The 13,011-nt window shown below is 43.5% G+C and overlaps 4 non-coding genes across 4 annotated transcripts; all 4 read left to right on the top strand.

Moving 5' to 3' along the window:
• The first annotated feature begins 239 nt into the window (after positions 1 to 239).
• On the top strand, positions 240 to 452 carry LOC116224820. The gene has a single exon (XR_004165768.1). It is a non-coding gene; the product is annotated as a small nucleolar RNA U3 (small nucleolar RNA).
• Positions 453 to 820: 368 nt separating this feature from the next.
• On the top strand, positions 821 to 1,033 carry LOC116224802. Its single transcript, XR_004165750.1, has one exon. It is a non-coding gene; the product is annotated as a small nucleolar RNA U3 (small nucleolar RNA).
• A 368-nt stretch (positions 1,034 to 1,401) lies between these two features.
• On the top strand, positions 1,402 to 1,614 carry LOC116224767. Its single transcript, XR_004165723.1, has one exon. It is a non-coding gene; the product is annotated as a small nucleolar RNA U3 (small nucleolar RNA).
• Positions 1,615 to 1,982: 368 nt separating this feature from the next.
• On the top strand, positions 1,983 to 2,193 carry LOC116224803. The gene has a single exon (XR_004165751.1). It is a non-coding gene; the product is annotated as a small nucleolar RNA U3 (small nucleolar RNA).
• The last annotated feature ends 10,818 nt before the right edge of the window (positions 2,194 to 13,011 follow it).

Genomic DNA, 13,011 nt, shown 5'->3' with positions numbered 1-13,011 from the left:
TTCTAAAACCACACCACTTACGCCCTATTTGTCGAACATAAGCATTCAACATGTGCAGTTAAAACGAGCGCCCGCCGTTTTATAATGCCGTCAGTTAAACAGTTGACGGGGTTTTGGTGTTTCCTTATTTCTCAGGCAGTGTTTTGCACCCGGAAAAATTTACGGATGCGGTGGATACGCACCCTCATCGTAAAGACTGAGCACAAGAAAGGCTTTGCTCGCTTCTACTGTAAGACGACAAGACTATACTTTCAGGGATCATTTCTATAGTTTCTGACTAGGAGATGCGTTTCAAAAGTGTTGAGTCTCGCAAATCACGATGATGAGTGATAATGTTGCTCTTTGAGCGTGAATCAGGCACAACGTGAGGTATCTATCTCATGCTTTGTCATTGATGACTGTTCCTGTTCTTCTTTCGAGAGCTGGAGGAGAGTTGACATTTTCAGAGTGGTTCGGCAAACAATTGTGAAAAAAAAGCTTTTTTATGCTGTTCCCAATGCAAAGAAATGTTTCAAAGACTGCACTTTTTGGCACGTGTCACACGTGAAAATGCGACTCCTTACCTCACAGCGCACGCGTCGTCTTTTAAACCACACCACTTACGCCCTATTTGTCGAAAATAAGCATTGAACATGTGCAGTTAAACGAGCGCCCGCCGTTTTATAATGCCGTCAGTTAAACAGTAGACCGGGTTTTGGTGTTTCCTTCATTGCCAGGCAGTGTTTTGCAACCGGAAAAATGAGCGGACGCGGTGGATACGCACCCTCATCGTGAAGACTGAGCACAAGAAAGGCTTTTCTCGCTTTTACTGTAAGACGACAAGACTATACTTTCAGGGATCATTTCTATAGTTTCTGACTAGGAAATGCGTTTCAAAAGTGTTGAGTCTCGCAAATCACGATGATGAGTGATAATGTTGCTCTTTGAGCGTGAATCAGGCACAACGTGAGGTATCTATCTCATGCTTTGTCATTGATGACTGTTCCTGTTCTTCTTTCGAGAGCAGGAGGAGAGTTGGCATTTTCAGAGTGGTTCGGCAAACAATTGTGAAAAAAAAGCTTTTTTATGCTGTTCCCAATGCAAAGAAATGTTTCAAAGACTGCACTTTTTGGCACGTGTCACACGTGAAAATGCGACTCCTTACCTCACAGCGCACGCGTCGTCTTTTAAACCACACCACTTACGCCCTATTTGTCGAAAATAAGCATTGAACATGTGCAGTTAAACGAGCGCCCGCCGTTTTATAATGCCGTCAGTTAAACAGTAGACCGGGTTTCGGTGTTTCCTTCATTGCCAGGCAGTGTTTTGCACCCGGAAAAATGAGCGGACGCGGTGGATACGCACCCTCATCGTGAAGACTGAGCACAAGAAAGGCTTTTCTCGCTTTTACTGTAAGACGACAAGACTATACTTTCAGGGATCATTTCTATAGTTTCTGACTAGGAAATGCGTTTCAAAAGGGTTGAGTCTCGCAAATCACGATGATGAGTGATAATGTTGCTCTTTGAGCATGAATCAGGCACAACGTGAGGTATCTATCTCATGCTTTGTCATTGATGACTGTTCCTGTTCTTCTTTCGAGAGCAGGAGGAGAGTTGACATTTTCAGAGTGGTTCGGCAAACAATTGTGAAAAAAAAGCTTTTTTATGCTGTTCCCAATGCAGAGACCTGTTTCAAAGACTGCACTTTTTGGCACGTGTCACACGTGAAAATACGACTCCTTACCTCACAGCGCACGCGTCGTCTTTTAAACCACACCACTTATGCCCTATTTGTCGAAAATAAGCATTGAACATGTGCAGTTAAACGAGCGCCCGCCGTTTTATAATGCAGTCAGTTAAACAGTAGACCGGGTTTCGGTGTTTCCTTCATTGCCAGGCAGTGTTTTGCACCCGGAAAAATTAACGGACGCGGTGGATACGCACCCTCATCGTGAAGACTGAGCACAAGAAAGGCTTTGCTCGCTTCTACTGTAAGACGACAAGACTATACTTTCAGGGATCATTTCTATAGTTTCTGACTAGGAAATGCGTTTCAGAAGTGTTGTCTCGCAAATCACGATGATGAGTGATAATGTTGCTCTTTGAGCGTGAATCAGGCACAACGTGAGGTATCTATCTCATGCTTTGTCATTGATGACTGTTCCTGTTCTTCTTTCGAGAGCAGGAGGAGAGTTGACATTTTCAGAGTGGTTCCGCAAACAATTGTTAAAAAAAAAGCTTTTTTATGCTGTTCCCAATGCAGAGACCTGTTTCAAAGACTGCACTTTTTGGCACGTGTCACACGTGAAAATGCGACTCCTTACCTCACAGTGCACGCGTCGTCTTTTACGACAGGTGCTTATCACAGCCGTGGGTTCTAAAACCACACCACTTACGCCCTATTTGTCGAACATAAGCATTCAACATTGTGATGTTCACATAAACTAGGTGTTTTAATATAGGTACTGAGAAGTCAGTTAAAGGCTCTCCGGTACCTTTTTATATGGATGCTGGACATAAATCCAGTCTAGCCATATATATATAAGTACATGACCCCATCTGACTAGAATAATGGGATGAGTAGCAAACACCTAGGCCTTCAAATTAGGAGACTAGCCCTTTAACGCTCCTGGGTTGACTGAAGGCAGGTGAACGCTCAAAAGGGGGTGGTGGGAATGTGTTTGGGAGGGGTAGTGGCGGCAAGCTAAGGTTTAGGAATTATCTGAGACAACTTAGACAGCCAAAGGCCTATTTTTGTTTCAAAGTAGTTTTGTTTCTTTATTTATGTTTATTGTTTACATTTTCCACTGAGGTTATTCTCAAGTCCGTTCTAAAAGCATTGAGGATTACCGGAATACGGAAGATTCCTTCCAGCTCGGGAAGCGGTGAGAAGGGTGATATTTATTTTTTGTTCCTGTTTTACGCATGGTAATGCCTTGCGATTTTTGAGTTAGAAGAGGATTGGGTTCGTTTTTGTGGATAACGTTTTGGATTACTGTTTCACACGGGATTGTTCCTGAAACGGGCAGGTACATTATCGCGGAAGCAGGCCGACACTTGCGGCCTGTCGGAACGCTGGCACTTTAAATACAGCTGGAACAGCTGGGACTTGAAAATACTGGTGTCCAAGAACTTTATGTTAACAACACGATAAGATTTTCTTTATAAGGTTAATAACCACGCATGTATTGTTGTGTATACGTGTTTCATTGTATGTATTCTCTGCCTAAATGCGTTAATACAGATCTCCCGATTTTATGAAACAGCGAAATGTGACGAGTTTCTGTTTGATGCAAATAGAATTTGTTATATATGGTGGCCAGTACGGGGAGATCGGGTGTTAACAACGCAAAATATTTAGGCTAAGAAACTGCAGAAATTGTGGTTATTTATCTGTTTTCTAATTCCAGGCTGCTGGTGTTTTTTTTGGTTTGTTTGTTGAATCACTCGTTGCTTCCTGGTTTGAGCCAGGTGATTTCGTGTTTAAAACCAGAGTGAGTTTTTTTCCAGATAAGAGAGAGTGAGACTCTCAAAGTTTTGTTATTGGTTTAACCTTGTATTTTGATGAAGTGCCATGTTGTGAACGAGCACAGTGTATATTTGTTTTTCTGAAACAATTTGATTTTAGTTTTTTGTATTGGGGAAATTCTTGAAAAATAGGTAACATTTATTTAGGTTGGTGGGTGTAGTAAATTACTTTAGTGAACATGAGTCAGGAGGAAGCAGAGACCCGTGAAGGGTATTACCCGCCTACTCCTGCCCAAGGAGATTTTATTACATTTAGAGATCCTGTAGCAGAGGTGGCCTCCTTGATTAGTGAGCTCTATGTGGATGATGACAAAGAGGAAAGTGATGATGAGGAAGGAGTGGTTGCAGAGAAGATGCATCATACAATGCTGGAAGGATTGCAAGCTAACGTGACTGAAACTGGGGAAAAGATTAAATCCTTGGAGAGAGATTTTAGAGAATCAATAGAGGGTGCTCTAACAAGAGAAGAAGGTTTCAGGCACTATATAGACACCAGGTTGCTCGAGATGGAAAGCAATATGCAAGACTCAATGGTTGCGCTTGATAAAGCAATTGTGAACTGTTTCCTCCGACGAGACAAGAAGTGGGAAGCACAGCTAAACAAGATGAAAAGCTGCTCCATTCGGCATAGCACTCCTCAAACTCATTCAGCTTTTGATCAGTCATCTGTCTCAAATGTAGCAAGGAGACTTCCTGTTAAAGTTGATTTCCCCAGATTTAAAGATTCAAGGGACACATCTGATGTGTTAAACTTTATTGAGAAGTGTGAGAACTTTTTGACATTAAGACCCATGACCGATGGTGAACTGACAGGCACACTAGGCACAGTCTTAGAGGGGCCCGCACATAGCTGGTGGATGGCTGAAAGAAAGAAAATCTCAAACTGGGCGGAATTCAGGAAAGCCTTTCTAGGGGCATTTCTCTCTGGGGATTATCAAACTGAGATAGAAGAGAAACTCAGAACCATGGTCCAAGACCCAGAACAATGTTTAAGAGATTTTGCCTATGACTATCGAGCATTATGTCTGAAGTGGAAGCCAACCATTGATGAGAGTGATTTGGTCAGAAGGATACTCAACAATTGCAATCCGAAGCTAGCCACTAGTCTGAGAGGTACAGTGACCACAGTAGACCAATTGGTTAAAGTTGGATCTATGGTGGAAAAAGACTGGGCAGCAACCAAAGGCTACTGGAAGAAGGTGCAGGAGCAGCCATCCTCAGAAAGGACGCAGAGAAAAGGTCCTACACCCAAGGTCAGCCTACAGGTGTCAGTGGTGGACAATAAAGCTAGGCACAAGATGAATAAAGGGGAAGACCTTACAGTACTGGTAGTTCCCATTGAGGTACGGGGCTTAAAGGGTGAAGCAATTTTTGACACTGGCTGCACGTACTCTTTAATGACTCACCATCTCTGGAAGCAGATTGTGCGGGAAAGAGAAATGCTTGAGCCATGTTCTAATCAGTCCTTTGTGCTTGCAGATGGACAGATGCATGCTCCACTGGGGAAAGCTAAATTCACGTATGTCTGGCATGATACTTGCTGGTCGCTTGAGACCTATGTCATGGATGATAAGCACCTAGCTTTTGCTTTGATCTTGGGGCTAGACTTCCTTACTAAAACCCACACCCGCATTCATCTGGGGGAAAATGAGTACGGAGTGCGGGACGCGGCTCACAACAGGTATCAATACTATCCCTTCCTACCCCACAATAAAGAAACCCTCACATGGAAAAAGGCCCATATTGGATTATATATGGCTGTGTCACACCAAAAGCCTATAATACCCGAGTCTCAGAGATCTTCCCATGAGCCTGACCAGAGGGATCTACCAGCTGAGATGCTTCCTCTAGTCAGGAAGTGGGCAACGGTGTGTTCAAGCCAGCTGGGAAGAACTACCCTGGAAGAGCACCGGATCCCTACCACAGACCAAATGCCGGTGCGGAGTCAGGTTTACAGGGTTTCTCCTTTTAAGAAGACTATAATTCAAGAGCATATTAATAAAATGTTAAAGGACAACATCATTGAACCTTCCTCATCAGCTTGGGCATCACCTATAGTTCTAGTGGCTAAACCAACAGGGGAATATAGGTTCTGTGTTGATTATCGGCGTCTGAATGCCAAGACTGTGCAAGATGCCTACCCAATGCCACTGATTCACGAGATCATTGAATCCTTGCATGGCGCCACCTGCTTTAGCACACTGGATCTTCAATCAGGATACTGGCAAGTGGCAATGGCAGAAGAAGACAAGGCTAAAACTGCTGTCGTCACCCCTTTTGGGCTATTCCAGTTTCGATCCATGCCATTCGGTTTGCGGAATGCTGGTGCCACTTTCCAGCGTCTGATGGAGCGTGTGTTAGGCAACTTGAGAGGTTCAAATAGTTTTGTGTACATTGATGACATAATTATATTCTCTCCAAGTCATGAACAGCACCTGAGGGACCTTGAGGCAGTCTTTGCGAGGCTCCATGCTGCCAACCTCTCCTTGAACATGGCCAAGTGTCATTTCTTTCAAGACCAGATTACCTTTTTAGGCCATGTGATCTCTTCAAGAGGAGTGGAGATTGATCCAGCAAAGACATCGGCTGTGACGGATTACCCTACCCCGACTAACCTGAAGTCTTTACAGAGATTCCTTGGCCTTGCAGGATGGTATCATAAGTTTATTCCAAACTTTGCAAACATGGCAGCACCATTAAACCAGTTGAAAAGGAAAGGGGTGGAATGGAAATGGACGCCTGAATGTGAAACAGCCGTGGAGCAACTGAAGAACGCTTTGAGGAACCCTCCTGTACTAGCTCAGCCAGACCACAGTCTAACCTTCCAGGTGCATACGGATGCCAGTGATTTAGGCTTGGGAGCGGTCCTGACACAGAGAAGACCAGAGGGAGAAAAGGTGATCGCATATGCCTCTAGAGGTATTAGAGGGGCAGAATGCAACTACTCCACCTCTGAAAAGGAGTGTCTTGCTGTTGTCTGGGCTGTTGAGAAGTGGAGGCATTACGTTTGAGGTCTATACTGACCATGCTGCCCTATCCTGGGCCTTCAATTGTCCAAAAACCAGTTCTCGACTCACAAGATGGACCTTGCGTTTACAACAGTTCAATTTCACCGTCTTCTACAGGAAGGGATGTTTGAACATGGTCCCAGATGCCTTATCCCAGGCTATTACCCCTCCATCAGGCTTAATGGCACCCTGCGTGTCTGTCACCAAGGCTAGGATCTGGGCTGACATCCCAAGTTCGATGGGGGAGATTTCCCAAGCACAAGCCAAGGATGATGACCTCACGAGCCTCAGGCCAGTGACTGACTCCGATGACAGATGTGATCGTATCGGTTTTGAAGAACACCAGGGTGTGCTGTATCGGAGACTCCCTAGTACCGAGGGTGGAGCCAGATACCAATTAGTTGTACCTAAGGCTATGGTAAATGACTTCCTGGGATATTACCATGATAATCCATTAGGAGGGCATTTGGGCCGTATGAAGACGTTGCTGAAAATCATGGATGTTGCTTGGTGGCCGTCAATCCGAAAAGATGTATGGTCCTACATCAAGAATTGCCAAACCTGTCAGCTATATAAACCATCCAACCAAAAGCCAGCAGGTCTCCTTCAAACAACAGTCGTAGAAGAGCCGAACTACATGCTGGGGATTGACTACATGGGACCCTTGCCAATGACCAAGCAACGGAACACCTTCTTATTAGTAATAGTGGATTACTATACTAAGTGGGTGGAATTGTTTCCTTTGAGAGACAGTACATCTACCAAGCTTTGCCGGATCATCAAAGATGATGTGTTTCTCCGATGGGGTGTACCGAAATACTTACTGTCAGACAGAGGACCCCAGTTTACCAGTAATCTGCTGGCAGATCTGTGTAAGAATTGGGGTGTCACTCAGAAACTGACCACTAGCTACCACCCACAGACAAATTTAACAGAGCGGGTCAATAGAACCCTTAAGACAATGATGGCCTCGTATGTTGGCAGTAATCACCGGGAGTGGGATCGCTGGTTGCCCGAGTTTAGGTTTGCAATAAACACGGCCGTGCATGACACCACCGGGACAACACCAGCTCAACTGGCGATTGGAAGGAGCCTGAAAGGACCACTGGAAAGGCTCATTACCAAATCCCCTATGCCATCTCCAGAACAGCCAGCCTACTCAGTGATGGAAAGACAGCAGAAGCTAGCAGAAGAGGTCAGTAGGAGAGTGAATGCGGCCAAAGCCAGACAAGCCAGGTATTACAATATCCACAGGAGAAATGCGCAATTCTCTGATGGAGACCTGGTCTGGGTAAAAGCTCATCATCTCTCAAATGCAGCAGCAAAATTTTCATCAAAGCTTGCGCCAAAATGGTCTGGTCCAGCTGTAGTGATGAAAAGGTTAGGACCCATTAATTACAAAGTCAGATGGGAAGACCAATCTAAGAGGGAAGACACAGTGAATGTTGTGAATCTCAAGCCATATTTCAGCTCCCGCTAGGCATAGACTGGGGGGGGGGGGACTATGTGATGTTCACATAAACTAGGTGTTTTGATATAGGTACTGAGAAGTCAGTTAAAGGCTCTCCGGTACCTTTTTATATGTATGCTGGACATAAATCCAGTCTAGCCATATATATATATAAGTACATGACCCCATCTGACTAGAATAATGGGATGAGTAGCAAACACCTAGGCCTTCAAATTAGGAGGCTAGCCCTTTAACTAGAGACGCTCCTGGGTTGACTGAAGGCAGGTGAACGCTCAAAAGGGGGTGGTGGGAATGTGTTTGGGAGGGGTAGTGGCGGCAAGCTAAGGTTTAGGAATTATCTGAGACAACTTAGACAGCCAAAGGCCTATTTTTGTTTCAAAGTAGTTTTGTTTCTTTATTTATGTTTATTGTTTACATTTTCCACTGAGGTGCATTGGGGATTACCGGAATACGGAAGATTCCTTCCAGCTCGGGAAGCGGTGAGAAGGGTGATATTTCTTTTTTGTTCCTGTTTTACGCATGGTAATGCCTTGCGATTTTTGAGTTAGAAGAGGATTGGGTTCGTTTTTGTGGATAACGTTTTGGATTACTGTTTCACACGGGATTGTTCCTGAAACGGGCAGGTACATTATCGCGGAAGCAGGCCGACACTTGCGGCCTGTCGGAACGCTGGCACTTTAAATACAGCTGGAACAGCTGGGACTTGAAAATACTGGTGTCCAAGAACTTTATGTTAACAACACGATAAGATTTTCTTTATAAGGTTAATAACCACGCATGTATTGTTGTGTATACGTGTTTCATTGTATGTATTCTCTGCCTAAATGCGTTAATACAGATCTCCCGATTTTATGAAACAGCGAAATGTGACGAGTTTCTGTTTGATGCAAATAGAATTTGTTATAACATGTGCAGTTAAAACGAGCGCCCGCCGTTTTATAATGCCGTCAGTTAAACAGTAGACCGGGTTTTGGTGTTTCCTTCATTGCCAGGCAGTGTTTTGCACCCGGAAAAATAAACGGACGCGGTGGATACGCACCCTCATCGTGAAGACTGAGCACGAGAAAGGCTTTGCTCGCTTCTACTGCAAGACTGCCTAGGGGAAAAAACAAACAAAAAACCTCCTTTTGTATAAACGCAATATATATAATATCTATAATGTAAGTCGCGTAAATGACATGTAAATTTAAATGTAATAATTTTTTTTCTTGTCGGATTCTACCACTAGACCGTCTGATCTGCCTCTGTATGTCATTGTCGAATCAGGTAACAGTCGTTCAGTCAGCCTAAAGTCATGTTTCAAATGGCCCCGCCCTTTCTGGGGCGATTTGGGGCGAAATGAAAATCGCCCCAGACCTCTCCCAATGACTCCCATGTTAAATCAATTTTTTTTCACAAAACAGAGCTCTCAATGCATTCTCTATGGCTTTCGGGAGGGCTCGCTCCTCCTGGTCTTGTCATAAGTAGTGGGACGTAAAAGCCTATACGAACGTCATACAGCTCGACAGAAGCATATTCTGTCAAAGATGGCTGCCCTGTCCAGGTGCAATAACTTGATTCGCTCTTTGACAGAAACTCCTTTTTAGTCGGCGTACAAATGAAGATAAATTGACAACAAAACAATTAGGACTTCCTAAACCAAATGTATCCATTCAACAGGTTTCTACAAAGGGAGGGAAATCCTACATCCAAGAATTGGAACGAAAGAAAATCGCGGTCGTGAAGTGGCTAACGCGGGTCTGGTATTTCATATCACTTTATATAGGTTTCACAGTGTGTTTCATAGTTCGCTTCTTGCACTAACACTGAATAATTTTTTATTTTGCTTTTGTAAGCCAATACTTTCAAGATCAGTCAATAAATATTGTTGGTTTTGACTTATGTTACCCCTTCTTTATGATGTTACTGGTCCTGTTAAGCTATGTTACATCATACAACATTTGAGACACGTGGATAATGAAAAAGTGGGATAATTTAATGTGAAGCCACATCATGTTTGCTTATGAAGGCTCCTGGATGCAACTTTCTTCCATAGCTTTCCACCTGTAACTTGCTACTTTAGCTATGTAGCAAGAGGGGACATATTACTGTTGAGTCCTGCCAATAGTGGACAAAAAGGTATTGCTGTATGAGTTAATCAGCTAACTTAATGTACCTACTGAATGGGTCGCCTTAATCATTATCAAAAAAATTGCCCCCCCAGGAGCCGCCACTGTTTGAGGGTAACATAGTGGGGCACCGAAGCCTAATATGTCAATCATGCCATGTACTTAAATGTGATTGATGATGGATGAATGAGGAATTAGGGGACTATTACCAGAAGTTTTCATTCTTGCTCATGGGTTGCCTTTGCCTGTGCCTGTGGGCCTCATTTATAAAACGTACGTATGCACAGATTTGATCTTAGAGTGTTTGTGCGATCAAATCCACGTCTAAGTACAGATTTATAAAAACCGTCTTAGACGTAGAAAAGGACGTATCTCTACATCTGGTTCTAGTTCATGTAAGTACATTTCCTTGTGGCAATACTGGAGTACTGCAGGAATTCGGAACTCTCCGAGCGCCGACACGCAGTTTCAACATCATCATCGTCACACTGACCACCACCGTCACCATTAGGGCTAATGGTAAAAGGCCAAATGAATGTTTCGCTCAATAAAACCAATTAAAAAATTTGAATAATTCATACATGAATGAAATTCACGTCTAATACGTGTTCATTTTAGTTCCACACGTGTAAAACATTTCGCTTAATTTATAGGCCTATAAAAAAAGCCTGATAGTGACAGTTTTCAGTAGGAGATATGGCTGCATTGGCGTTGTTAGAGGATATTATCCCTCTATGTCCGAAATGTATTACATGTCCATACAGTGCCCAGCAATTGCGGAATGTGAAAGAGGATTTTCGGCGTAAAACAGGGTTCCCAATGGCTTCTCACCCCGATTACGCACACTCAGACAGCCTAGGAAGCCCACTTCAATACAGCACATGCCCGTGCGTGGTCGGTAGAGCGGGGAAGGTGGCGATGTTTGGATGCATTGGGGAGGGGACACTGCTATATGACCCCGAAAAGGTTTGCCAGATCATCCTAGCCTGTTGTGTGCTACACAACATCTGTCTAAGCCATGGCATAGAGCTAGGAGAAGACGAAATGCGCATGGACCAGGATGACCACCCTCCCATCCCAGCTGGCTGGAACACGCACATCACTGCGCTGAGAAGACGGGAGCTGATTCACCAACTATACCAACAGTATAAGAATAAATCCACACATGTAATTTTCTTCCGAATGTTTTATTTAGGCACGTTTGTTCAAATAACCCTCAATAGAGGACAGAGTTCGGCAACAACCTCACTAACAGACTCATTCAAGTCCCTTTGTGAATGAGAAGAGGAAGCTGATGATGGCCGACGAGGCCCCGATGCTGGTGCAGCAGGTGCTGCTGCCTCAGATGGGGCTTCTGGTGCTGCTCGTGCCGCAGGTGCGGCCGCTGGTGCTTCGGAGACGTGTCTTCTACCATGCCACATACTTTGCTTTTGCCATTACGCCACCCGACAGGCTTTCAAACAATGTTTTGGCCCGCATCTGCTCTTCCATCAGCAGAACGTCGATTTCGGCCTCACTATAATTCTTCGTTTTACATGTTTCTTTCTTACTTACTGCCACTGTCACAGAGAGTTTGTGCATTGAGGATGCGCTCCGTTTGTGCATTTAGAATATGCTAATTGGTTTAAGTAGGGGCGTTTTGAGGGTGGAGATTCAGCTGCGCACAATTCCACGATCATTTGTGATTTATAAACGCAGGAATGGCGTACACTTGTTTTTTTGGGCGTACGTTCGTTTTCTGTGAATAACACTTACGACGATTTCAGAAAACGTCTGAGATCAAATGTAGGATGGTTTCTACGCAACATTTTATAAATGAGGCCCTGTGTGTTTCCCATGCATACATGACTGACAGTAGTGTGATTGACACATCACTAGCCAATCACCACTTGTCCTTGCCCTCAATGAAAAAATCATGGTGTCAAGCAAAGATATTAAATAGAATTCATAAGGAAATGAAAAGACAACTGCTGTGCTACACACACACACAGTATGTCAAAAGGCAAACGTGTAAATAACGTCTTTTTAAATAGTAGTGGCAATAGTTTCGGGGCTTTCCTTTAACCCTGTCTAGAGGTGTCTTTATGTGAGGTACAATGCTAACAAATAAAGCTAAATCAAGGACAGATCATTAAAACACAAAGAGCCAGGAGAATGTGAGGTACAATGCTAGCAAATATAGCTAAATCAAGGACAGATCATTAAAACATAAAGAGCCAGGAGAATGTGTTTCAGTTTGATGTGTTCTGACAAATGCTAAATAAGGAAAAAGAGGGTTTTTATAATTTTTTTTGAGTAAAAGTGCATACGAGTTGTCATCCATTTGGCACGTTTTGAATGTTAGGAACTAGAGTTTATATCATTTTTATACTTTCTAGTGTGGAGTTATAGGATCAAATATGAGGTAAAGAGATAAGGTGAGAGTTATGTTTGTTTGAGGCTGGTGTGTCTCCAACATAGAACACACGTTTAAATGTCAATGTATTGTTTCATATATTGAGAAGTACTAAAGGTAATTCACTGTCAGAACAATTTTCCATTGCAGATATTTCACTCACACTACTTCCTTGTTTTGTGGTTAGTGCTACTGGAAGTTAGTACAGGCAGTGTGTGTAAGGGATTGCATGTGATTTGCATGTATGTGTGATTTGCAAATAAGAGAGAAAGAGAGAATTTATGGCTCCCAACATGAAACATTTGCAAGTAGTTTAACAAATGAGTCACTATTTTAGAGCATTTTATGGGGAGAGCACTGCTTTATTTCACATGTATGTATAGGTCAGTATTAATCACATAGCAGACTGAGCAACAAGAAAGAAAACTGTCATAAATACATAAAATGGTACCATACTAGTTACCAAAGGATGCAGTTGTCATGTGTGAACGATCACCTCTGAGAGACTCGGCTCACATAG

This window comes from Clupea harengus, chromosome 18, assembly GCF_900700415.2.
Source record: "Clupea harengus chromosome 18, Ch_v2.0.2, whole genome shotgun sequence".
NCBI lineage: Eukaryota > Metazoa > Chordata > Actinopteri > Clupeiformes > Clupeidae > Clupea > Clupea harengus.
The sequence above is the reverse complement of the archived record's forward strand: the minus strand, read 5'-3'. Positions and strand labels throughout refer to the sequence as shown.